The sequence below is a fragment of the Spermophilus citellus genome (genome assembly GCF_964194105.1).
Source record: "Spermophilus citellus genome assembly, chromosome: 16".
In the NCBI taxonomy this organism is placed as follows: domain Eukaryota; kingdom Metazoa; phylum Chordata; class Mammalia; order Rodentia; family Sciuridae; genus Spermophilus; species Spermophilus citellus.
In genome coordinates this window covers 2,157,131-2,181,103 of record NC_138196.1, presented here as the reverse complement: position 1 = coordinate 2,181,103, position 23,973 = coordinate 2,157,131, and positions in this window count along the sequence as shown.

Genomic DNA, 23,973 nt, shown 5'->3' with positions numbered 1-23,973 from the left:
ACATGGCTTATGGTCTTCATCAGAGAGCAAGTGAGATTTGGGTCTTGATGCCCAAGTGACGTGAAGAGAAGAAGGCGTGACATTGTGCATCTTCCTCTCTGTCCAGTGCTGTGTGTCAAAGTCAGCTTCAGGAAACACTTGACTGGACATCTATACAATAGAGCCTTCTGCTCTTCCTGAAATTTTTATATGTTGAATTGTATTTAAGTCTTCATTTTCTCACTATTTGCATACTGCATAAAAAGTATTGGAAAGTTAAATGTATTTTAAATATTGCATTGGAGGTATAATCCTGACATACTCAGATTGTTGTAGTTTTAAGATTAGTTTGACTTTAGTTTTCACTAAGGTTGTCATTTTTAACTAATTTAAAATTATGTATTTATATACATGTATATGCATATATATAAACGTATACCATTCTTCACTGAAATGTTTTCTTTATAAAAGTTTTATATCTCTGTGGTGGATTGTATTTGCACAGGATATGGAACAAAAATGGCTTCATAATGCTGTTTGGGATGTTAATAGTTTTGCAGAGTTACATTTAAAACAAAAGAAGACTGTTACAGGCTACAAACCTGTGCATACAATGAATAGAGTTCTCTTCATCTGTGAGTTATTTCTTTAATAAAGAACTTTGTTTCCTAAAAGTTCATTCCTGAAAGTGTGCAAGTGTGCCCAGCATTGAGGTAGCATTCATGATGTTGCTATGTGGACACACCTGGCACACACAGTCATGCTGAGTAAGAATAAAGAGAGAACTGCCACAGAGCAAACTGGAGGGTTAGTGTGGGTGAGTGGCATGGGAGGCACAGCATTCAAAGTGCTGAGTATGTTTTAGAAGCTCTTCAGGTGATGGTGAGTTGGGGAGGGAGGTGGTCGACAGTGAGATGTCTGGAGGCAGAAATGCAGGAAATGTGAGCCTGAATTGGCCAGGGCTCCTCTGCTCCCAGCACCAGTGTGACAACCCTCACGCAACCCATGATGAGGGTTGAAGGCAGTGCTGCTTTCACATTCTTAGCAGACCTAAGAAAAATCTGCACAGGAAATGCATATTTTCAATTTACTATAGACCAACTAATTACATTTTCCCCTGTCATCTGCACCAGATATGTCCCAAGATCCCCTGAAACCTGGAAAGTACCTGACTCATTATGTATATTTTATGTATTTACTACACATTCTCCTAGACATACACATCTACAGTGCAGTTTAATTTATAAAGTATACACAGATATCAACAATTATGAAAATTCGAATGACTATATAATTTTCTGTAATAAAAGTTATTTAAAACTTATGAATTATGTATTTCTAGAGTATCCCATTTAGCATTTGGGGGGGGGCTGCAAGTAACTGAACTGCAGAAAGTGAGCTTCTAACTAAGGGAAGGCTATTGACTGTGCTTGAGGCAGTAACCAAACTCTGGCTTCTGCATTTCCACATGAACCTTCACTGGGAGGACTCCTTTGAGGAGCACTCTCAGAGCCACAGGAGCCACAGACTTCTACAGACCTGGCTTTTAGGTGGGAGCTCAGGGAAGTGTCCTTCCCATCTTAGCACAGGTCAGTCCATCTACAGGTGGGTCTTCTTGAGATCCAGGGCTACTGCCCTTTTGTAAAGTCCCTGAACATATGGGCTCACCCAGACTCACAGCCCAGGGGTCCCTCGGGGTTACCAATAGCACCACTTGCAAAGGCTGCACAGTTTGAGTTCCAAGGCCTGGCAGTGTGGCATGCTGACTCCAATATGCTTGACACATGTCTGGAGGTGCATGCACACTGTCACGAATGCTGTAATAATAGCAGATCAATAAGTGAAAATGCAAGAGAAAGGAAAAATAACACAAGGAGCATACAAACTTGGGGAAAATCATGAAAATGTATTACCATGAAAATGGAGCTATGTTTGCCCTGAGGCTTCTAGAGGTCAAGTTCAAACAGAAAACTCCCAACCAGTGAATTGAGGAGGAGAATGGAGAACAGAAAAGCTAAACTTAAGTTGAGTGTTCAGGCCCCTCCCACTCAGTGTGGACCCCTCCTAGCCCAGGAGTTCAGGCATAAAGATGCATAGAGCTGGGTTCAGGTGGGGTTCCTTATCCATTCACAGAAGTCTCCTGTGCCACCCAACTTTAGTTACTCCTATTGCCCTTCCTAAGTGGGATAATGGACTACTTTCTTACCACTCTGTAGAGCTGGGTGACCACTCGGTTGCTCACACCCACTCTGAGGTGCAGAGCAGTTAGAAGGTTTGTGGAGAGCAGGCTGTGCTGGCTCCAAGCCATTCCACACTATGCAGAAGAGCACTGCCCAGACCTGAGCTACCCTGTTTTATAAAGCAGCAGATTTCCCTGGGCTACACACTTCTGAATGCAAGTGATGAGGCAGAATGACTCATGCCTTGACAGACCAAGTGGATAACCACCACTGGGCATACAGAACTTACTGGAAAGAATTAACCCAACTGGGCACAATGGTGCATGTCTGTAATCCTAGCCTCACAGGAAGCTGAAGCAGGAGGATCACTGGTGTCAGGCCAGCCTAGGCAACTTAATGAGTTCCTGTCTCAAAATAGAAAATAAAACTCTGACAGGTAGCTCAGTGGAAACATGTCATGCTATGAGGTTCAATCCCCAGAAACACACACAAAGAAATAAGAAAGAAGGCAATGACCCAGCTGTGCAGTTGCAGCATAAGGCACAAATGGATACATAAGTGAATCAGGTTGGTAAAAAATTACTCCCCCTGCATTAACTAAATTAAATCAGATACACATGGACTCCTAGGAACATCAGAACCTCATCCAGGAAACCAGGACCATGAGCTTACCAGACACTGCAGACTCATCACTGGAACACCAGGAGAGGCACCTGGGACTGTGGCAGTGATATTTCCTTCTCCATCTTGTGTTTTAGTAATCTGACTTTTTCTCATTTTCCCTTCATTAGCATGGGCAGACATTTATCTGTTTTATTTTTCAAAGAACATTTTTTTGTCTTGTCATTTATTTCACTTGCTTCTTTTGTTTGAATTTCATTGGTTTCAGCTCTGATTTTATTTATTTCCTGTCTTTACTGCTTTTGGTGTTGACTTGTTCTCTTTCTAGGGCTTTGAGATGTAGTGTTAGAGATTTTGATATGTTGTAAAAGTGTTCCATTTACCTCTAAGAATTTTTTTTTGTATTTCACCCTTAATTTCTTCAACTGTCCATTCATCAATCAATAGTGTATTATTTAGTCTCCATTTGTTAGATATTTTACTTTATCATTGATTTCTAATTTCATTACATTGTGTTCTGAGAGAATGCAGAGTATTAACTGTTATTTTGTATTTATTAGGACTTCCTTTGTTGTGTAAGATATGGTCTATTTTAGACAATGAGCCTTGCTGTGGAGGAAAAGTATATTTGCTCATTGATGGATGAAATATTATATATATGTAATATCTTTCAATTCTAAATTATTGATTGCATTATTTAGTTCTATGGTATATTTAATTATATTTTTGGGGAAAAAAGTCTCTGCTAAGTGGAAAAAAGATGAGCAACTGAATTGGAAAAATATTTAGAAAGGTCATACCTGCCATAGAATTTGTATCTGGGATGTATAAATGCATATAGAGATGTATACACAATTAAAGTTATTGAGGTGTACGTGTGTGTGTGTGTGTGTGTGTGTGTGTGTGTTTGAGAGAGAGAGAGAGAGAGAGAGAGAGAGAGAGAGAGAGAGAGAGAGAGTGTTTATGGATAGAATTTTATTTTCAAAATTGACCTTTAAATTATGTTTAATTGCAGGTGAATATTTATGTTGTTTGAAACTTTTTGATTGTTTTGTGGTCCTGGTAGTTGTACACAGGGACATGCGTATTCTTGGCAAAAACAACAGCACTTACATCACATCCCAAGCCTTTTCATGTTTGGAGACAGGATGTCTATATATTCCCTGGCTACATGGGAAAATGACATCAGCCTGACTCAGCATCCCAACGATCTGCAAATACAGATGTGGCCCTCTTCAGCCAGGGCATATTGAGTCATTTAGGGAGTAATTGGACTGAAAGAATACTTCACAGACACTAGAAGTTATCATGGTCAATGCATATGGAAATTTTTCTGCTGAAGGAAATATTAAAATTACAATGGAAACAAGGAGCTTCACACAGTTTACTATGTTATGTTGTAATAGTAATTTTCCAAGGAACACTGCACATCATTTTTTGTGTTCACACACACACACACACACACACACACACACACACACAAAGAAATCACACATATACTTTTACCAGTGAGCTCCATTCTCCTTTACTTTCCTTCCTCTTCATTTCTTGTATTGGGATGCACAGTGTTTTTTTAGAAGCCTCCCTCCTTGTGCCTATTACACCTGACATATACTGTCTTTGCTTCCCTGGTGCTACCTCAGATATTGATCTGCTTTTGTACTGGGTAGTAAATTCTTTCCCTGTAACTTATGCCATTCCCTCTCTAGTCCCTTAGGGTATAGACTTCAGAGGGCTGCTTTTCCATTACAATGCTGTCAACAGTTTATATATTTCCACCCAAAATTGGGTGTGAGGTAAGAGTCTGATCCAGTATCAGGTGCCATGGAGGGTGACTATTCTAGACGTAGGGATATACAGAGACTTGATGAGTGATGGGATCAGCCAGAGGCAGGGAATGGTGAAAATGCAAAAGGCTCGATCATAACACAGAGACAAGGATTGGCTCTATGTATTTGTCTGATGGTAATACAGGTATGATGTTGCTCATGGCTGGCCTGTTGAACCATGTCCCCAGCCTTCCTTACCATGTAAATATTCTTGCAAGGAAACATGGACCACTTTGGGTCAGCACTTCATCTATCTTCTGGTTCCTTTCATGTTTTCTGGAACCTAGTCTGAAGCTTCATGCAGCTTTGTCTGAACAGATATCAACAGTGGTCAAAGGGATTAGGGAACAAAAAATACAAAGAAAACCAAGAATGTCTACGAATCACCCCCAACTGGCCTTATTACACTGGGCCATTATTCAATAATACAAAGAATGTATTTGTTCTTTAAGTCATTGTACTATTGGATTCCTTGCTATAAGAGCTTGATTCTTACCCTAAAACATGCACTCCATATGCTATTCATAAAAGGAAGTTGTGTTTATTAGCGTTCTGCTGAAAAAAAAATGAAAGCAATAATGAAGTTTAACTGTATAATAAAGAACTAGGATGGCATATAACTTTAAACAGAATATGTGCATGTTTGTGTGACACACACATCAGTTAATTATTCTTCTAACACCCTTTAACCAGAGCTTCCATGGGGTACTTTTCATTGATATACTTTACTTAGTCCACAGTCCCCTTAATAAATGATAATCTCCTTCCTAATTTCAATACTGCATTACTCATATTCTGTGTCTCATTATAGTGTGTGACCCAGTGTCAAACTTTCCTTTATGAGAAATTTCATTCTCAACTGTCAGTTTGCCTTTTAAATACATAACAGTTGCTTTTCTGGCTTTTCTAGCTACCTTTTCAAAGAGAATCTTTCTCAGAGCCAATTTTTTTTAATTTCTCCTTTTCTTATTACATAATTTCCCTGGTGGTTCATGTTCATTTTCCCATTCCTCAGATTATGAGTTATATGAGGATGGCTCCCAAATCTCATTTCTATGTCTAACTTTTATGTCTTGCATTTCCAACTGCGTATCATATATTTCCAAGTAAGTGTTCAGCCAGAAGAGCAAACATAGATATTCATATATTGGAAAGATTTTAAGGCACTTAATAGCAGACACTGTGCTAGGCATTATAGTGACCAGTAAAAAGCATAAGGCCCCTGCCCCATGAAGCTTAAATACTATGGGTCAGGAATTACCTAAAGGCCCTATGGGAAGGGGAACAGAAAGTCCAGGGATGTAAAGATCAGGATCTTTCTAGCTGAAGGGGGAAGTAATGGGACACATAAGAAGCAGGCACAGGATAGATTTGCATGTCTTCTAAGCCAGAAATGTTTAAGCAAGCTTGGTCATCTTTGCCTTGAAAAGATACTGTGGATCTGGGAATGTATCACATGTTTGGAGAGCAATGCTGAGTTAAAGATAAAGGTTATTTGGAATGTTTTGTAGGCAAAATGGACAGGATTGGGTTATAAGTGAATATGGAGTGGCAGGTAAGAGATGACATGAATCATTTCAAGGCTTCTGGACATGGACCACTGGAAGGATTGTGGTACCATTCACTGAGGTGGGGACTGTTGAACAAGGACCAGGGGTAAAAGCTAAGATTGGTGCTAAATAGGCAGCTGGATATCTTGATTGATACTTTATAGTATTCTGGTGTGGAGATGTGATTTTTAAGTTTTATATGATGATGATAACAAGGCTTGGGTGTGATTTCCTAGGAAAAGAATATATAGTGAAAAGGAGCAAAGTCAAGACAAAAACTCCAGAAACTAAGGCCTAAGTGTTAGAGATTGTGCCAGAAGATATGGCTGAGAAGGAGGGGCCAGAGTAGCAGGAGAAAAACCAGTGGTGGAAGACAATGTTTTCAGAAGGATGAAATACTCAACATTGTACATGCAGCTCAATGAATTAAGGAAGAATTCCAAAATAGTCAAATGTCCTAGTGGAGTAGAGGCCTTGAGACATTAATACTACAGATGGAATGATGATGTGGAAGCCAGTTCAGAGATACCTGAAAAGGGAGGGAGAGAGAATAAAAGGAGAGGGCCAGCATATGTAGCTCTGGAAGAAAAATGAGATAAGAAAGATGCAAGGAGGAGACATGGGCTCCATGGTGGTGTGTCTTAATGGGAGCTTCTGGGACACGTTTAAATGTGCATGGGAAGGCTCCAATTAGGAGGAAAATGGAGTTTCATAAGTTTTCTGAGAGGACTTTGCTTCGAATTCCCAACTCTCCACTCTTCCTTAGTCCTCTCAGATTACCCCAAATGGAGATTTCTATTCCAGTACAAGTGTGAATACAATTATAATCAATATTTAAATTTAATTCTTTCAGATTTACCCAAATAGAAATTAAAGGTGTTTACTGAGAGTGATAAAAATTCTGTGAATATTTATGTGTGAATTAGTGCACATTTGGCGTGTTTGGGAAGGGGTGTTTGTAAAAGTTTCAAGACTCTAGGGAAGTAGTGTAGTCATATGTCACTAATTTGAAGTTTTGAAAACAATTCCAAAATCAGTTTTATTATTCCTTTATCTTTCACATTAAAAAGCACACAGTTTAAAAACCTTAAATTGTTATCACAACTTGAAGCAAAACAATTTGCAGGGGAAAAAAGGAACTCTTTTCCATTTAAATCAGTCTTGGTATTTGCAGGTAAGAAAGCAGATGTCATAAAACTTGCATGTCTAAACTTTTGTTTATCAAATGTAAATACAAAAATACTTAAGGAAAGCAGCTTATATCAAGGAAGAGTTCTACAGAATACTGTCACCCTCTGCTTCCAAAACAAAACCATAGTGTATAAAAGCTTAACTGCCAAGCAGTAGGCTTAACAAAAAAACAAACAAACAAACAAAAAAACATGGTACTTAATAGTCCACATGGAACTCCTTCTTAACAGAGACATGGAAGAAGGGATGTGAAAGAATGCTAAGGAAAGCCATCTACCTCAGGGGTAGATGCGGTTTCGTCATGGTCCACCATTCTGTCCTGCCACACCGAAGTTTGTTCCACAGTGCTGACAGGATGCCTCTAGAACAAGACTGGCACAGAGTCAAATGGAGAATTGCTGAGAAGACTGGGTCATGAAGAAATTTCACTGTGACAAGAATCTGAAAAATTATATACAGTACTACTGGAAGCCAAAGGATGACATGCATGAGAAATAAAATGACATAAGTTAGACATTCTAGGTTCACAACATCAGAATGAAGTCCACCAAATACAAGCAACAAAGAAAGTAGCCATAGATTATCACCATTGAAGTAGGGTTTCATTAACAAAGTGAATACAACATTAAAGTAAGTGTTTAATCTGATGGAGCTAAGTCATGTAATTAAATTTTAAAAAGGGACACATACATCTTTGTTTGAGTTTGTGTGTGTGTGTGTGTGTGTGTGTGTGTGTAAACTGTCATAAATGTATTTATACTGTCATAAAAGCCATGAAATGATGCAGAAACCACGGCATAACTTGAGTATTTTTAGCTCCCTTGGCTTTGAATTACACTACTATTATAACCCATAAAGGGACACTGGGTCTGGGGGCAGTTACACACACCTGCAATCCCAGCAGCTCTGAAGGCTGAGGCTTGAGGATCATGAGTTCAAACCAGCCCCAGCAAAAGTGATGTGCTAAGCCACTCAGTGAATCTCTAAATAAAATAGCACATAGTACTGTGGATGTGACTCAGTGGTTGAAATCCCCTGAGTTCAATCCACATCACCCTCCCTACCAAAAGTAGAAATTGGGCTTGAGACAAATCACAGTAGTGCTTGCCTAGAATATACCCATGGCCTCGGTTTGAATTCCAATATTGGGAAAAAATAAAAACAACTGAGTAGACTTGAAAGTGATATTTTTTCCAAACTTCAAAGTCATTAATCTTGTTTTTAATTTTTAGAGTGATAAGTGCAGCAGAGAAAAATTCAACTGAAGATTGTCTTCAAAAACAATAAGAAATAACACCTGAAGAGTGTCTCTTTGGATTTTTGCTACTCATTTTTCAACATTAAGAATGTATTAGCAGGATGGGGTTGTGGCTCAGTGGTAGAGTGCTCACCTAGCACGTGTTAGTCCCTGGGTTCGAGCCTCAGCACAAATAAAAATAAATAAATAAAAGAAATGTATTGTTTCCAATCACAACTAAATAAAGAAATACATAAATAAGTGAAGAATGTGTTAGCTGAATCACATGAAAATCTAATTGTTTAGGATACAAGGTGTTCTTTCCCCAAGACTATCATTGTAAAATGCCTCAACACATCTCCAATTCCTGTCCTAAACAGATCATATAACATTAATGCAGAAGAGCTCTTTGAAAACATAAGACATGCTGATAATCCAGATTTATTTTTTCATTATGTTAATATGATTCTTGATTATTTTTTTGTTATTTTTAAAGAGACTATATTTTAGGCAATCAAAATCTTTTCCTTCTATGGATTCATTCTTATATTAAAAATAGTTAATTTTCTTCCACATAATTCTCCATGTTCACCATATCCTTAAATCTCCTTTGTTACTAAAATATTTCTGAAAATATCAAGGAAGAGGCTCATTTTGATATGTTTAATAGAAAAGAAAAGCAGACTTTCTCGGGATTTACATTTGGAAAGAAAAATCCTGTCCAGCTGATTTTATTCCAAGAAGAGGACAAATCTGAGAGAGGAATCTGGGTTGTCCCTGGAGTATCTGTTCATGTCCATCACACACTGGTAAAACTCTGGAGGGAAGGGCTGGAACTGGGCTTGTTTGGCTCAGGGCCCCCTCTTCAAGGTCTCCTCTGGCAGCTGTGTCACATGCACACACACAGTGTGCTGGGGAAGGTGCGTCTGTGAGCATCAGACCTGCGTTGATTACTGAGGAGCACACCTCCTGAAGAGTGCTCTCCTCTCTTCTCCTAAGCCCCTTACAGGCCATCAGAGTTAGGCCAGACTTATTTTGCCATGGGCCTAAAGTGTAATGATGAGTCCAAACGGGAGGAGCACGGCAGCCCCAGTGACTAAGCCAACCACAGCAGGCCCTGCAATGGGCGACATAGCCATGCACCCCTGAGACACCACATTTCACACCTCCCTGGGATGCCCCTCTCACAGGACTATCCTCCATCTTTACCTAACAAACCACACTTAATTTAGTGGCTTCAACAACGACCACTTGCCATTTCTCATGAGTCACTGGAGACTGGGCGGTTCTGGCTCAGGCTTGGATGATTTGGACTGGGCTGGCTAATATGTCTATGGCCAGTAGCCCATCTTCTTGGGGCCAGTTGGTATAGGATGATCTTTATTGGGGCACCCCAGCTATCCCATGTGTCTGCCACGTCATCCTGTAGGCAACCCTAGCACACGCTCCTGGTCTTGGCCCAGGCACATGACAGACATTGCTCCCGTGGTCTGCCAGGCCCCTGATCCTGGTGAAGAAAGCAGATCATGGGAGTCGTGCAAAGGCACTCACAAAACATCAGGCGGCACTGTGTGTGAGCTCTTCCATCACTGTGAGAACATACCTGAGAAGAACAACTTAAAGGAGAAGGACTTATTTTGGCTCATGGTTTCAGAGGTTTCAGTTAGTTGTCACTTGGCCCCATCACCATGGACCCATGGGATAAAGTCTCCAAGGGCACACCCCCAAGGATCAGTGTACTCCTGCAGCCAGGTCCCACCTCCTACATTTCCCATCCCTCCCAAAGTCTCTCAGGTGTGACTCCCTCAGTGGATGGATCCAGCCCAAAAAGATCAGAGCCCTCATGATCCAGTCAATTCCCCAAAGCCCACTCTGGACACTGCTACGCAGAGACTAACCCTTCAACTCAGGAGCCTTTGGTGGGCCTTCCAGGTCAAATTCATAACACATGGAAACTTAGGGTCTTTAGGGCAATTAATATGGTTGCAACCCGCAGTTCTGTTACTGTCAATCGCCAGATTCAGTTACCTGGTCTACCTGAGGTCCGCTACCTCAGCTTCCCCTCCTTTCCCTGAAGGATAAGATCTTATCCCTATGACCCCTGCCCTATCAGAGCACTGGCATGAATAGGGTCACTAGACCATGGGCAGACACCTCCAGGGATCTGGCCAACATTGTACCCTCCATGCCCAGCTCTTGTTGGGGACACAGACAATATACAATTCAGGAAGAACGACAGATTCTGCATTCCTAAGATGCAGCTTGGCTAATCTTGGTTTTATCATTGCCCCGATACTCAACTGAAAAGGCCCGTACTCTTCTGTTAGGGAGGATGTTTGCCCCGTCGCGCTGGTCCCCTGCCCGCCTCACCTGGCATTGACAAGCCGTCCTGGGTGAGCTGCAGAAAACCCAGTTGTCAACCAACAAAATTCTGAGCAACAGACTTGGTTACTTTCTCCAGGTGAGAGCTTTCTGCTCCACAAATTCAATTCACTCCATTCAGCCAGGGAGCGTTAGATCTGGGGAGGATTGATAAGTGTTTTGTTCACTTGCTCAATGTCTATTTATCCCTTGAAATTTTGCCTAACTGTTCCCTCCTCTATTAAGTCTTCCTCCAAACAGGTATAATTAGCAGAGCCTTTGTGTATGACCCATTGCACCTGGCAATAACGACCTTTGGATTCTTTTTTATTCAGTTTTCACCAAATATGTATTGAATGCTCCCTACACGCCACACTCCATTCAGTCACCGAATAAAGAGCAACAACAAAAGCAGTTTCTGCTCTCATGCAGCTTACATTTAAAAGAGTTGAAAAATATAGAGTCAAATAAATACACATTGTATCAGATGCTTGGAAGAAAAATAAGATTGGGTAAGGAACAAAGAGAGGCATGCCTGTGTCACACATATAAGTGTGTGTGCTGTGTATGGGCATATGTGGGGTATGCGTCATATGCACACACACATGTATGTGGCATGTGCGTGACATGTGCATGCATGTGTATGCATGGTGTGTGCATGAGTGTGGCACATGTCTGTGAGAGTGTATGTGTGTGTGTGGCCTATGTGCCTGTGTAATTGGGGTTCTGAGTCTCACAGTGGGTCAGGGAAACCCTTTCCATCAGCTATATTTGGGAAAAACCCTCTCATCAGTGTGGTACCTGAGGGAGTGGGCTATGTGGGTGTGGGAAGCACCTCATTTTGAATGGAGCAGGACTAACCTGTTGGAAAGAAAGTTAGGAATCCAACAGGGTTGAGTGGAGTGAAGGAGAGTAGTGGGTTATAAGATCTGAGAGGCAGCAGAGCTCCTGACTATGTCCCTTACAGGCCAGGGACACAGCTTTTATTTTTGTTGCCAAGTGAGATGGGAAGTATGATGGATAGAATGATGGTCCCCAAAGTGGGTCCTGTCTTCATCTATAGCATGCATCAGTGTATGACCTTACATGGTGAAAGGGACTTGGCAGCTATGATTAAGAAGACCTTGTGCTGGGAGATTATCCTGGGTTACCAGGGTGGGCCCAGTGTCATCATGAGGTTCCTATAAGACAGAGGAAGGAGAGTTCCATCCAGAGAGGAGGTAGGGTGACAAAAGCAGAGGTCAGGAGTCAGGGGACACCAGCCTCTAAAAGCTGGGAAAGGCAGGAAACCGACGCTGCCCGGGAACCAGCCCTGCCCACACTGCGTTTTTACCCGTAAGACCCAGGTCCAGCTTCTGACACCCAGAATGTAGACTAATGAATTTGTGTTGCTTTGAGCCTTAAATCTGTGGTAGGTTTTGCAGCAGGAGGTCACCCAAGGGCTTTGAGGAGAACTATGAAATGTCTTGATTTATGCTTTAAAAAAAAGTCCCTGGCTAGTTATGCAGAGAATGGGATGAGGAGATGGAGTGGAGAAATTGTCAGAGCAGAGCCAAACAAGAACAGTTCTAGCCCTTCCCTCCAGAGTTTTACCAGTGTGTGATGGACATGAACAGATACTCCAGGGACAACCCAGATTCCTCTCTCAGATTTGTCCTCTTCTTGGAATAAAATCAGCTGGACAGGATTTTTCTTTCCAAATGTAAAACACTGTTTCCAAACAAAGGAAGCAAGATGTTTTCTACAGCTGCTTCGCATCTATTATGCGTCATGGAAGCATTGTTCCTGAGGTATTTATGATGCAAAAAAATAATTAAGATGAGAGGCACTTCTCATCTCTAAATCTTTTTTGTTTAAACATGTTTTGCAAATGGCCAATATCTCCTGTTACTTCGGTTAGCATCCAGAAAATGTTAGCACTTGATTATAAAATCAGCAGCTAATGTGCTTAATGACTTCCATTATGCCCAACAATAGCTGCAGTGTGCTTTAAAAATACATTTGCATCCACATTCCCCTGACCTATCCACCAGAGCCTTTAGGCAACCACACAGTGACCATTTACTAACAATCGCCCTGGTTAACCTGGAGCCCTCTCTTCAGTGGGCCCCAGAGGGAAGGAAAAGCCTTCAGAGGGAAGAGGAGTCTTGACTCACAGCTCAGCTTTGTCCTTCAAGGACTCAGAGCTCATGTGTTTCATTTCAGTAGGTTGCTGGGCTCCCCAGGAAGAAGTGTAGTTCAAACCCCCATGGGAAGAGTCCTGAGGACAAAGGGCTGAGAGTGGTACCAGGCAGAAGCTCTGTGGAAAGGAATAGGAGACCTGGGGTGGCCAAGCACACGACTTGTGCCCCCATCCCCATCAGTCCACACACCAGGTTGAAGTCTAAACCCCTAGACCTCACAGTGTGGCTGTATTTATCATCAGGGACTCGGTAGAGGTAAACGAGTTCAAGTGAGATCCTCTGTGTGGGCCCAGATCAAATATGACTTATGTACTTACACAAAGAGGACATCTGGACACAGATATAAACAGACAGATGACCACAGGAGGACACAGGGAGAAGACAGTGTCTGTAATCCAAGGCCTCAGAAGAAACCAGCCCTGCCCATACCCTGATCATGAACTTCCAGCCTCCAGAACTGTGAGAAAGTAAATACCTGCTGTTCAAGCCTCCCAGTCTGGACCTTGTTATAGAAGCCCCTGGAAACCAATGCAGGCTGACTCATGTAAGGCTCTCATCTCCAAGCCAGTGTGACCTCCAGACAATGGCTCCTGGTGGCCATAATGAGTGTTCCCAAGTGTCTCCTTTAAGAGCTTCTCTCTCTGCCTCCACACAGTGAGCTCCCCATGGGGACACAGCCCTCCTCAGCACTCCCTAATCCAAAGAACCACTGGCCCCACTCCACCCCACACCACAGTCCCTCTGTCCTCCTGTCCCTGGCTCCTTTCCTGGAGACTAGCCCACATCTTCTCCTCCATCCACCTGCCTCCCAGCCCTGTGCTCTGTGCTCTGCTAGTCAGCTACTCTAGTCTTTCCTGCTATAAATTCCATAGTCACTTTGTATCCAAACTCAGCATCTCCCACTCCAAAGAGCAGCCCTCCCAATCAGATGCCAGGCAAATGCCTAAACATGAATCTTTGGAGTACTATTCTTCTGCAGAACCCCCCAGTGCTAATATGTGTTGAGTAAACTGGGGGTCTCATGAAAATGCTACCATTATGATTCAAGCAGCTCTGGCTGCAGCCTGAGAGTCTGCATTAAAGCCAGTTCCTTGGTATTTTTGAGACTACAGGTACAAGGATAATCTTGGAGTGGCTCTGGCATGGTTGACATTGGGGCCAGATAATTTTTTATGCTAGGGGTTGTCCTGAACATTGTAGGATGTTTAACATCTCTAATATCTACCCTATGGATGCCAGCAACAACCCCAAGTTGTGACAACCAAGAATGTCTCTAGACATTACCAAATAGTGGTGAGGGACAGGGCTTCTCAAACCTATGAGCTACTTCAAGTAATGCTCCCTGAAGTTCTTCTGCTCACAGTTTACATTAGAAAGGAAAACAAACCTCATACCTGGATATGGAGGAGCTTGCTTACTGCAAGAAGCAACTGTCTGGGGACTCCAGATGCCCCAGGCCTATGCTGGCTTCTAGCACCAGCCACATAATTTGTGGACCTTCGTACAAAGTAAAAGTTTGGGACTTCTTATTAAAAATTATTAAGAATTTAAAGACAACAACAACAACAACAACAAAAAACATTAAATCAAGCACCTTGAGATCATATGGGTGTCCTATCCATGAAACTGGCCCTGCTGGCCACCCAAAGGCTGACAAGATCCATATTTACCGCCTCTGCTGGTGGGAAGCTCTGCCACTGAGGATTCTCTCTGTAAGTCCCCATTTACATTAGAACCACTGGTGCAAGTTTGATGAGCTGCACAGTGGAGGAACAACCATCTTCAAACTGTTCTGTTTTGTTCAATTTGTTGTTCAATATATTTCCCACCAAGAAGGTGAAGGACTTGACTCCCTTTTAAAAGCCCCAATTGGTAACGAAGGACAGAAGAAAGCTATAAAGATGCATGAGACGCTCGCTCTTAGTAAAGCTATTTGGTACAATGACAGAAGGGCCAATGCGGGTGAACTGAGAATTGAATTAGTTGACACATAGTGATAAAAGTTTCCCAAGTAAATTCTCCCTGAATAGAAGGCAGTTGTGGCAGTGATTCAGGCTAGGCATGAAAAGATCTGGATCCCGCTCTCCTGGCCAGGCTCTAACCAAGAAGGAAGGGAGAGTCAGAGCTAGGAGTCACCTAAAGCCAACTAAACCGATGCTGCCCAAAGCCAGAGGCCCCCAGAGGAGCCGGTGTGCACAAGAGTTACAGGGAGCCTCTCACAAGAAGGCCCCATTGCCTGGCACAGGAGGGACAGGCCTCAGCAGATAAGCCCCAGTGAAGAGCTGGAACTGAAAGAAACTGTGAACAGGTCATGAACGGGGGAAACAGCTACTGCCCTAACAGCCACGGGAACCGCTGATTTCCAGGAAAGGCCTCCAGCCTCGCCGGGGTATTGGGTATGGAATCCTATCTCTAATTTGAACACCACGTGACTTCTTTATTTCATTCTTATGGTAAATGCGCATCTTTCCTTTCTCTTCTGTGTCTACTGTCCTAAAAAGGACCCTCACCACTGGATATAGGTTCCACCTGGGTAATCTAGGATAATTTCATCTCAAGACCTTGGCCTTAATTATATCTGCAAAGACTTTTCCGAGAGGAGATAATATTCACAGGGTACAGATGTTAGGCTATGGACTTTGGGTGGTGGTGGGGGTGGGGGTTCTCTAACCTATTATAGTAAATGAAATTAACTACGTGACATTGTTTTTAATCTGTAATTTTAAGGAAGGTATTTAGAAGGTCAGACTATGTGCAATGTTTGTCAATTCCCCTACTTGCATGTTTCTAAGAGGGTCTTCTAGCCCTTCCCCTGGAGGGAGTGGGCCTGGGGTGTTTCTGACCCCCTTTGCGTCCTCCACTCACTCATTCTATGCGTTACAGACCATTTGTCTATGGAGATGAAGGAAGCTTTGACTTCCGACATCCCTTGGGCCACTTAGCAAGAATGGAGGAGGCAAGACCAAGCTATTCCTTGCCAAATGGTGGGTATCCAGTAGTGGAGATCCTCTGCTGGACAGGAACTTGCTTGGAGTGATTTCTGGAAACCTAGCATTGCCACAGATGGGCCTGAGGTCTAGACTTGGGCCCTCTGTAGAGACACTCATTTTGTCCTCAGGCCTAAGTTGTGCTCTCCAGCATAGCTAATTGAAGACACAGAATGCAAAGGTCTGGGCACAGGACTACCCCATTCATACATCTGGTACTTCCCTTATCAGTCACCAGCTGTTAGTGCCCATTTCCAATTGGATAAGAGTCTATGGCAGGCAGGAGAAGAGAGAGGAATAGGACCCCAAAAATCAAAATGCCCTTATTCTATGTTCTTTAGTTTATGCTTCTCAGACCTCCCAGAGCAAGGTAGGACCACTAATTTTTACTGACTCTTAGCTATGAAAACAGAAGAGGTACTGTCTAGAAGAGATGACCAACATTTATAGGTGTGGCCTTGCAAACTAAAACTTAAAAAGCAGTAACACATATAATTTAAGAGGTGAATTGCATAATAAAATTTCAGGACTCAACAGCAAAAGGTCAATATAAAACCTTAAATATTTACTGAGCCATATGTTGACTGTAAAACATTGAGCATTCCCTAGAATTAAAGTATAAATAATTGCCCTCATAATAGTGAAACACAGGAAACCACCTAAATGTCTATCAGTGGAAGATCGTTGAATGAATTCTGGTAACTCCATACTCTGGGATGGCAGATAACCACTAGGGGGAAAAATTTCACCTTATGTAAAAAAGAAGTTACAGAATAATATGTAGCACCGCAGCCCATTATTGATATAGGAAAGAAGCCATTTCTTTCCATAGGTTCTTGTATGTGAAATGCTGGGGCGGGGTGAGGAAGGCTGCAAACTGGCTCTGACAGTGGTCACCCTGTGAAGGACAGACAGAGCAGGGACAGTTTCACATGTGGGGAATAGTTTCAATTTATGATGGTTACAATGCATTCTCTTACTACTTGAACTCTTTAAATAATCATATTTTTTAATTATTTTATTTTTTAAAGCAACAATCACTGGATTTTATTAGAGGCTGCACAGGAACAGGGATGGGTAGATTTTATAAAAATAATAGACATAAAATAACTCAAACGTGTGTCTATATCCCTATAGTTAAGTAGATAGATGGAGACATATAGTATGAATTTATTGACAGCCACCTAATTCAATTTTGCAGATTGCATTTAGCAAATCATGATTTTTTTTTTGCTTCCAAATAAACCTAAGTTGCATTTAACAAAACAGCAATGCCTAAGGCCCCTTCCATTGGGCTCTCCTGGCTCGCCCCCAGAAGCCAGTTGAAATGAGTCTGCTCTGTGCTCTACGAGGTCTCATTCATGAAATTGGTGTAGGTAGAGAAAGCTCTGGTCATGACTGGGATTGAAAGAAAAGATGTGCAATGTGGTGTAATAAGTAAAGCTTTGGGAGCCAGATCGACATAGTTGGAATTCTAGCACTGCCAATTTCTAATTAAATGGACTAGCAGAATAATTTGATCTCCCCTGAAAAATGAAGGATAAAAATAAACAGAGAGTTAGTACCAAGACCCAAGAAGGTATCACATAGCAAATCCAGCTGGCAGGGAAGGACAGAGTGAAGGCTGACCCTGGCCACCCACTGCTGTTGGAGGGAGGGAGTCTCTCCTAGTCTCTGGGAGAGGCTCTTTACTTAGGTGGCAGAGAGTAGTAAGGATGCTTAGCTTACTGATCCTGTGCCCATATGTCCCTGGCCAGGATCAGGTATAGATTGTTTCTAGAAGTTTCCAAGACCAAGGTAGACATACACTACCTTCCCCACATCCCTCTCATTTCAAGGCTTCTGTGTTATTGAAATCACCCAACAGCCCAACAAACTTGATTCTTTGGCCCAATTAAAGTATGCTTGCTTGGCTTTTGTTTGTTTGTTTGTTTTGTTTGAGCCAAGGCCAATTCCCTGAAATAATCTTCTAAAATTTCTTAAAGGAAAATACCACCCTTTGATTCTGATTTCACCCCTTCTTAGTAAGGCTCCACCATCTTTCTTTGTGTTCTTTCCCACCCTCACCACCCTCTTCACTGCCTGGTTGTAAATTATTTAGTACTCGTGGCTTCTGAATGCTGGGGACAGTGCTCACACTTGCATTGAGTGAATCAGATGCTAAAATTAGGACAGCCAATTTGCTCTTATGAAACCCAACCCCTGCCCCACCCAACCATCTCAAAAATGGCCCACTGGCCACCCATTCCTGCCAGCACCTCCTTTGCCACAGCTAGCTTCCTATACACCCAACAGACCCTGGTAAAGACTGGAGAAGTGAAAGTGCATACCCAAGTGCCAGACTGACTTTACTACACTCAGACCAGCAAAATGAGAGGCTGCAGGGAGGTGTGTATTGGCCAGGCTCACTGTTAGCTCTAAATCCCATGATGTGTATTACAGTGCCCAAAACAGCCTTCCTCTTCCACCTCCTCCCTGCTGCTCCTCTCTTCTCCTCCATCTCCTCTTCTCCCTCCACTTCTCCTCTTCCTCTTCCTACTTTTTTGTTTTCCTTCATCTGCTCCAGTCCTCTTCCTTCTCCTCCTTTTTGCTACTATAAACACTAATTGTAGCTATCATTATTTCTGGAGCTCCCACTAAGTGTCAGAGCCTAAATGAAGAGTCCACCCAGCACACATCACCTGGCAAGGTAGACAGCGCCCCACACCCCAGCTGCAGCAAAGGGAGTAACTAATGGTGAAGAGATTGGGCTGCTGGGCCCAAACACTGCATTTGACACACCACCTCATACATGAACTGCTAGGTCTGAGCAAATCATTTCTTCTCTGGATGCCTCATTATAAAATGGTAAAAATAAATTATTATTATCATCTCAATATGTCAATATGTAATCAACACTGAAAATTATTAATGCAACATCTTACATTCTTTTTTGTAATGCCAGTTGGGGACTTTGCCCTACCAGGATGTCTCAGGCCACACTAGCCACATCTAAGCAGCTCAGTAGCCACAAGTGGATGGTGGCTATAGTGCTAGACAGGCCCAAGGTAGGCAGAGGCTGGGATAGATGGCTGGAGGGACAGGAATTGTGTCTGCTTACACAGCTCAGAAGGGCTGCAATCAGGATTCATGGCATGTCTGTCTAGCTGCAATGCCTGCCATGATTTTGTGACAGTCACACAGTCAATCTGATCATGACTCAATGGTCTTTTTACTCCTCTTGGTCTCCATGAAGAATGGTCATCACATTTGAAGGGGGGCTGGAGAGCACTCCTGTGAACCTGGCAGGTTGTACCCCATCTCTGCAGCTGCCGCCTGTGTTGTGTGGAGAGCCACCTCTCATCCTGTGAAGGAATCCAGGCTATAGCAGCTAATCCCCACCTCCCTCTCACTTCCCATCCAGAAGTGACCTTAAGACCAGATTTATATCAGCCTTGGCAAGTCTGGGACATCCTTAGGGAGTGTGATGACTAACCAGCCCTGGTCTCTGGGGACAGTGAGCCACTTACTTATTCACTACAGTAAAGGACACTTAAGCCTCAGTAATCTCTTCAAATCACTTTGAATTGCTTGGCTCAAATCCACACATCTCTATCCCACCCCTCAGACTCCCTGGACCTCGGGTCGTTTTGAAAAGCACGTCAGACTGAGCTGACCTTCCATAGAGCAACCCTGGGTCAGTCTTCTCTCCAAGCCCACCCTCAAGGAGGTTGCTGGGACTATTGGTTTGTTCTGCAAGATGAGAACTTTTTGCCTTCTACACAATGATTCCCAAGAGCTGGTTGGAGCTCAAATCATCTCCCTTAATCAGCAAACACATTATTTTAGTTTAGCTACAGAGATGTGTTTTTGTGTTTTTTTGTTTTATAGGGAGAAGCTGATCATTTTTTATGGATCAGCCACTCATTACCATTGTGAGCAACATCAGTAAGGTGGGCACCCAGGATAATGTACTCTGTATTCTGTGGTGGAAAATCTAACTTCTACCACATCTAAATTCTTCCCACACATATGGGGAGCCTGACACCCAAGAAGCCATATCCCAAACACCTGAGCTAACACTGAGTATAAAGAGAAATGAAAACCCACACTACTGAATATGATTCCACTTGCCTCTCAGTGGTGGTAAGAGGAGATGATGTGTGAGAGGTTTGTCTCTGAATGCCCTTACTGGCATGATAAGAAGCTTGTCTTTCTATTTAAGTTCCCTAGTGCTATGTGTGTGTGGATGACCACACACAATATTATATTTAACTCTTAAGACTTCCCTGCAATGTAGACATTATCTAGATCTATAAAAGCCCTGTGTCTTGCAAGCATATCTAACACTTGCCTAATGTCGTGAGATCTGAAAACCCAGATGACTAACAAAAAATACACAGGTGAAGAACTTTGTGGTGGGGCAGCAGGAGCGGAAACTGACTCAGCTCTGTGACTTCCTGGGATTCATTGCCTGTTTCCTTTTCTGAAATAGGTGGACCAGTTACTTTCCATCACTGAAGTAGCAGCTAACAACAACTGTGTTGGGCATTGTGCATAGTGCCAGCAGGGACTACCAACTTCAACTCTCACAACAATATCAGATGAGATTAGCCTTTTTGGTATGGGGAAGAGGAAATCCACAGGGAGGGAGGGAGAGTAATTGATTCCAACTGCACGTGGCTAGTCACTACAGTTGGGATTCAAACCCAGGTTCATCTGATTCCAAAGCTTAGGTTCATAACCACTGAGCTATATCATGTCATGTAGCTATGTGGAAGTAAATGGATCATTGCAGGTGTGAAGCATGTCCAACATCATACATTGTCCATTTTTCTTTTATTTGGAAGGTTAGCTCAGATGTTTGAAGTAAATGATTGGGGATTCTAAGATCTAAGACCTAACTAGCATTGACCACAGTGATAGTTTGGAGAGAGTGTGACTGACTCAGGGCAAATTTGTCTCCACTTTGCACCAGGCTCCTCAGAGCACACATTCCCTTGCAGAAGGCAAATGATTGCCTCATATTTCTCCAGTATGTTCTTATGTCCAGCAGGTGCTCAAAGGGAGTGATGTACAAGGGTTTTCTGGGTACTCATTTCAACAGTAAATCTACATTGCATTGCTGTGAAGGGAGTTATTATAATTACACTAAAACTATGAGGTCTAAATGGAGTCGAGTTCTGGTGGAGCCTCAATTTGTCAGAAGTTCACACCTCCTTTCATCAATAGTTCTCCACAACCTACTTCTCCAACTGGAGTAATAACCACTGCGGAAGACAAAGTGAGCAGATTTGGAGTACCATCTTATGGAAACTATCACTGCACTTGGCTGCAAAAAGGGAACTAAAGCGAACTCCATCAACATGGTGAGCCACACTGCATGCTGTTCCAATTTTGGAAACCGCTCAGCTAGCTCTGGGCATGACTTGAGTCCCACGTTGTAACACAAGAAAATAGACTTGGCTTCTTCCACCCTGGAACAAATCTCCACCTGCTGTTGATCCAAAGCGAGAGAACCACGTACTCTCAGCTGCACAACCTTTATAGGGATCTATCTCTGGTTTGGTTCAGGTCCAGACACAATCTTGAATTAAAGGTTGAGATCGATGACTCAGAGCACAGCTAGAAAAGCAGGGGAGAAAAAGGAGCTGTGAACTGGGAGGAAAATATGTGTGAGGGTGAGAGGAAGAGCTAGAAGAGCCAGTCACTCAGACCCACACCCCACCTCACCTGCCCCAGGAGCTCCCATTAAGTTGAGGTGCTGTGGGCAGCAGAGGGCACTATTAATACATGCTGAAGTAGATGGCACACTTGAAGAAGAAACAAGGGTTTAGAGTAAGTTTGTGTGTGGCATGTGGGTGTGGAAAGGCCAGAGAATTGGAGATGTTACATTTGTATTCTCTTGTTCTCAAACTCCAATATGAACAAGAGCTTAAAGAGAGACCACACAGTGAAACCAACTTTTGCATGGAATTTCAAGTTTTTAGGATCTAAAACACACACAAACACACACACACACACACACACACACACACACATATTAAATAGAGTGATTGCTATAATCCAACTTCATAGTGCTAAGTGCTATTTGTGTGTTATCATACTTAATCTTCTTCTCTATGCGAGTAGGTATTATTACCATATTCACTTTACCACATGAAAAAGTGAGGCCTGGAGAGGTCAAGTAACTTGCCCCTAGTCACTGAGGAAGAAGAGGCAGGGCTGAGATGTGAGCCAGCTTCAGTCTACAAAGCCCATGCTTGCAACCGCAATGCTAGACCTCATTGCAGGCACCTTTCCACAATGTGAGAAGCAAGGACATCAGGCCTGAGCTGGAATGTGGACTGTTCTGTCAGGGGATAGCCTCCAGAGTCTGTAGACATATATGTGGCCCAAGGGTTTAACCCCAATGCCAACCTAAAGGTGTTCTACCAGCCAGGTTTATGAGGCCACCAGCCACAGAGACTAAGACAGGCCACATTAAGAAACTCAAAGGAATTTATTTGGATGAAATGAGTAACTCACAAAGCAGAAAGAAGAGTTGAGGGAAGGACAGGAACAAGGATACCCTCAGAACCATATGACCAATCTTTCTGGGCACAGTCTTTAGAGTACCTCAATGCCAATTGCCTCAGGTGTTTCTGACCTAGCTTGGGTCCCATGCCCCCTCCTGGGCTGGGTGGTAGAGGAGACAGGATAGTCAGTGCATTTTGGTAGATGATCCACAAGGGTTCATGAAGTGGTAGAAGAGAAATTTCTTGAAATAAATAAAAAATGAATACAGGGGTTCTTTCTAGAAGGGAGAAGTCTAAATGCTAGAAAAGCTAAATCAATTAAAGTGCATGGTGGATACTTTTAGTGCAACCCAATTTCTCAGGAATCCATAAAGTTAGGAATTGTTCATCCTCTGATTCTTTTCTATCTAGAAGATCTAGCACAGAGCATAATATATATTAAATGCTCAATAATTGATGAAAATGCACATCAATCACCAATAAACAAATAGACTTCATGATAATCAAATGGTATCAGGAAAACCAATAGACCCCATAAGTGGTTGGTTTTCATACCACCTTTGTGGACTTATATTTTCATCATCTTTAAAATAGCCAATTTGGAACCCCAATGACACTTCTAGGTCTTTCTGAAGCACAGTTCTGGATAATACATTTCATTTGTTCCCATAAGGTATTATGATAAGAACACAGAGGACATTCACTCTGGAACTCTTCATGTCCAAAGTGAGATACTACCCTTTCATTCAATTATTTCTCTAGACATGACAAATCCATGTACCTCTGCTTCCCACCCCCATGTCCAGGACAGACCTTGTTAATGGATCATGACACTCTTCCCATTGATTCCAGACAGCCAGTAGCCATCCATTAGTCTAGGTCTACAAGGGAAAACCCACCCCTTGTTCCTGACTTGAGACACTTGGAGTCACTGCTGCAGTTCACAGCCATGCAGTAGACCAGCTGGTACCTGACCATCTCCACAGATGGAAACCCATACTCATAAAGATAGTATGGCCCACCTTCAGGGCTCTGGTAGACAATCTTTCATAGGGACAATTCTTAGTGAACAGAGACAGCATACCTGGACCTTTTACCCAAAATTTTATGAAAATACCCCTGAAGATAAAAACAACAGACTGCATGTGGTCCCTTGCAGGAAAAATCATGACAAAAATACAAGAGAAATTTTCACTAACTGCATTAATGATAGGGATTGATGGAAAAGCACGTTCTTGAAATACATACCATATGTGCTACTCTTTAATTCATAACAGCATAAATGCCCCCAAATAAGTAGAAAACATGCCAACCCCTTACTCCATTAAATTTCACGTTGTGTCCTTATTTCTACACTG